The sequence below is a fragment of the Diaphorina citri genome, unplaced genomic scaffold (assembly GCF_000475195.1).
Source record: "Diaphorina citri unplaced genomic scaffold, Diaci psyllid genome assembly version 1.1 scaffold371, whole genome shotgun sequence".
In the NCBI taxonomy this organism is placed as follows: Eukaryota; Metazoa; Arthropoda; class Insecta; order Hemiptera; family Psyllidae; genus Diaphorina; species Diaphorina citri.
The window spans coordinates 119,627-124,165 of record NW_007377806.1 but is presented as its reverse complement, the minus strand read 5'-3'; positions in this window follow the sequence as shown (position 1 = coordinate 124,165).

Below are 4,539 nucleotides of genomic sequence, written 5' to 3'. Positions count from 1 at the left end.
TCTTGCGGGTTCGATACTCAAATGTAATAGAAAGTCGTGTGATGTTCACACCAGATTTTTTTCCTTTTAACTCTTAAAAAAAGAGATGTATTGAGGGAGAATTCGAAGAAGGGAGGGCGTAAAAACAGAGAGGTTATTGAAAAAACATGAACGAAAAAAGGAAAAGAATGAAAAGATGGATGCAAAGGAAAAGAGAACACGTTATTTCCTCATCCCTGTTTTTCTTTCCCGCCCTCCACTTAGAGTTGAGAAGTTGCGGGTTCGATACTCAAATGTAATAGAAAGTCGTGTGATGTTCACACCAGATTTTTTTCCTTTGCGGGAATCGAACCCGCGGCCTAGCGCTTACAAGGCAGACGCACTACCAACTAAGCTAACTAGGCTGGCTTTTCTTCTCTCTAAAACGCTCTTGACACAGTTTTTCATTCAGAGCTCCCATGAAAACCGGGCTTTAGCTTGCAGATGTCTGGCGAAACTAGTTCAAACTATATTTTTCCTTTTAACTCTTAAAAAAGAGATGTATTGAGGGAGAATTCGAAGAAGGGAGGGCGTAAAAACAGAGAGGTTATTGAAAAAACATGAAGGAAAAAGGGAAAAGATGGATGCAAAGGAAAAGAGAACACGTTATTCCCTCATCCCTGTTTTTCTTTCCCGCCCTCCTTCCGTCCCGAACAAAACAAAATAATCTTCGAAAATCTTCTTATGTTTTTAAAACTTTCTAAAAATATTAGGATGGAGGTAAAGAAGAGTGGGAGGGAGGAGTAGGAAATGGAGAAACTGAGAATGAAGGAAAGGGAAGAAAGGAAGGGGAGGAAAGGGATTTTAAAACTTTCTAAAAATATTAGGATGGAGGTAAAGAAGAGTGGGAGGGAGGAGTAGGAAATGGAGAAACTGAGAATGAAGGAAAGCGAAGAAAGGAAGGGGAGGAAAGAAGGAGAAAGGGAAGAGAAACGTGGAGACTTCAGCCAGCCCGAGTGTATGCTTTTTCTCCATTCGGAAAGTTGAAGATTGAAAAATGAGAAGTTTAGATAATATTATTAATAATGTACGTTTATATGAAAATGTTTCGTGAAAATCTGTGGGAAATAATAGCATTTCGGTGGGAATTGTGTATACAGTTGGAACTCACAGTCAACATTGTTGAAAGCTTTTCATAAATCTATGCATGTACGAGTATGTACGCGTAATAAATCGCGTACAGTTTCTACATTAACGTCACACCATTTCGATTATTGGAACAATCGGCAATGGCTAGCTTAGGACTCCATTATCCATTGTTCAAGGACAAAGTAGCAAAACTTCATTTAACTGACCAAAGAAGGGACAAATGTCCCACTATGACCAATTGACCACATCTCTAAAGGTGTGTCCAAACATCGACAGCCGGTGAACCATTTGTGGACAGGTGGACACAGCTTATAGCAAATAAATGAAAAAGTTCACATTTAACACTTTGACCGCCAAGGCCTTTTTGCTTGTGTTAACCCCCACGCCAAGTTTTCTCGCAGTGTCTCGCATATGTGCAAGACAGGCACTTTTTGTGAAATCCGTGTCACTTATATGCGAGACAAGGCAATAATTGTATTCAATTTTTTTAAAATTATCAATTTTATTGACTGTCTCGAATATTTGCGAGACATATCCTGGGCTGTTTTTAATGGTTTTTCTTTCCCGCCCTCCTTCCGTCCCGAACAAAACAAAATAATCTTCGAAAATCTTCTTATGTTTTTAAAACTTTCTAAAAATATGAGGATGGAGGTAAAGAAGAGTGGGAGGGAGGAGTAGGAAATGGAGAAACTGACAATGAAGGAAAGGGAAGAAAGGAAGGGGAGGAAAGAAGGAGAAAGGGAAGAGAAACGTGGAGACATCAGCCAGCCCGAGTGTATGCTTTTTCTCCATTCGGAAAGTTGAAGATTGAAAAATGAGAAGTTTAGATAATAATGTACGTTTATATGAAAATGTTTCGTGAAAATCTGTGGGAAATGATGGCATTTCGGTGGGAATTGTGTATACGGTTGGAAATCTCACAGTCAACATTGTTGAAAGCTTTTCATAAATCTATGCATGTATGTAGGTACGCGTAATAAATCGCGTACAGTTTCTACATTAACGTCACACCATTTCGATTGTTGGAACAATCGGCAAGGGCTAGCTAAGGACTCCATTATCCATTATTTGAGGAAAAAGTAGCAAAACTTCATTTAATTGACCAAAGAAGGGACAAAATGTCCACTATGACCAATTGACCACATCTCTAAAGGTATGTCCAAACATCGACGGCCGGTGAACTATTTGTGGACAGGTGGACACAGCTTATAGCAAATAAATGAAAAAGTTCACATGGAAAAGTGTAAGTGTATTCTTTGGAAAAAACATCAGGAGTCAAAGCACGCATTTTCGTACTCGTAAAGTACATAACGAAACGTATGTACGAACAAGGTAATGGGTTTCTTGTGAAATGAATTAATGGCGGAATCAAAAATCTCTGTTGAAAACGAATGTGCAGATGCATTCAAAAACATGGAGATATTTTGTATACCACCTTTTCCAATTTTCCCATTTAAACCTGTAGTACACACATACATACGTGCGTGCGTGCGTACGTACGTACGTACATACATACACACGTACAGACCATGGGCTAAAAACCACTTTTTTGGGATCAGGGTCAAAACACGGATATTTCCAACCATTTCCCGATTTTGAAAATTTGGACCGATTGCAATACTTTCATTACTAGTATAGCTCCGCTATACTGTAGTAATAGAAAGTAAAAAAAATTGTAAATGATAATTTTTCCATGTGTAACAATTGAAATAAAATAACCAGTTAGGGAATGATTGTTGCAAAGTGTTTTTGGCGCATCCACTACAACTACAACACTAGATACGATTGTTTTTGGCATACCTACCCTATCCGATTCGTTAATTTTGAAGAGAATTGCGTCAGAATCAGATAATTGGGTATGTTTCAATCTGCGATGTTAGGCAATTATGCATGTACTACGATTAATACGATTCGTTTCGTGATTTATTGTCAGATTTTGGCATTCTCTGCCAATATAGTTATGAAAAAAATATGAGGTGTATTTTACTTTCGGGAAACTGACCACTGCCCCTTTGAAATTTTACCACTGCTCAGGCTCAGTGCTCCAATTGTAAACGGAATGAAACGGTGAATGATCAATTTTGTACACCGGACCTAAGGAAAATGCACATGAGGTTGAATCATGTGAATAATCCATGGTGTTGTGATCCGTTATGGGTTATGGGTTGGTCCAGTGAGCCAAATAATCTATCATCATTCCGGAGTAATCTAGAATCTAGAGGAAACTTTGTGAAATCCGCTCTACTTAGCTACCCTCCCTTCTCAGCACGATAACTAAATAAAAACGATAATAAGCAGGCCTTTACATTTTTTCCTCCCTCCACTTCTCACTTTTTCCCCTTCACTGTACATTATTTCCTCCCTCTCCCACTTTTTCCCCTTCATTTTCCCCACTTTTTCCCTTTTTTCCCCTCCAATTTCAACATTTATTCCCTCCACACTTTTCCGACTTTTTTTTTCTTGTATGCAGAATAATTTCTCCATTGTGAAGTCAAGTGCATCAATTAATCATCCCTAACAAGGCAAGCAGACGCGTAGGATGATGAACAAGTATAAGCATACATAACAAGTAGTTTTAAATACAGGATACATTTCCACTGCCAGCCTAGTTAGCTTGTTTGGTAGTGCGTCTGCCTTGTAAGCGCTAGGCCGCGGGTTCGATTCCCGCCCGGGGCGGATTTTATCCTGATGGGATAATGTTCGTTCTCGGAACGGCTGGCTTTCTCCTATCCTGTCTTCCTTCTCTCTCCGATTTCGGGACGATAAGACCCTAGAGTTACAGTTCCCTCTGTCAAACCTCTTAAAAAAAAAAAAAAAAAAAAAAAATAGAGAAGTGGTCAATGTAATCAAATTAAAATGTTCCTTCTGATATTATGTTGTTTCATAGGTACCACCTCCCTCCCAAATAAATGAGGAGGTTCAACAGACCTAAAGCACCGTTCAAACCGGTGGAAAATTGGTATAATACGTCGGTGAAACCGTCATAATAAATTGGTATATTGGTAATACCGGTATAATTTATTGGCTTGAGATGTAAAGGCAGTGTTTTCCGCCCGCCAGTACACTCGACCGTAAAACACCAGCCTTACTCACTTTACACCGCTTTTTCACTAGATCTTAGCCTTTTGCGTACAGAATCAATTTCACCAGAATCGCTCTTACGGTAGGATTCATGTCCCACATGAAACTCAAGCGTTGTTGTTACAGTCAGACGTAAACAAAACATTTTTTTCAAATACGGTAGGATTCATGTGAGACATGAAACCTCCGAAAAGCGATTTGTGGTAGGCTTCATGTCACACATGAAATTGTTCCCTCGCTTTTAATTTATTTTCTTTTTTTTCCTAGTTGAGATAGAAACATCTGGTTTTTTTTGTCTTCTTCGGAAATCTTCGGACTATAATTCCGAATGCTTTGGAATCATAATAAACA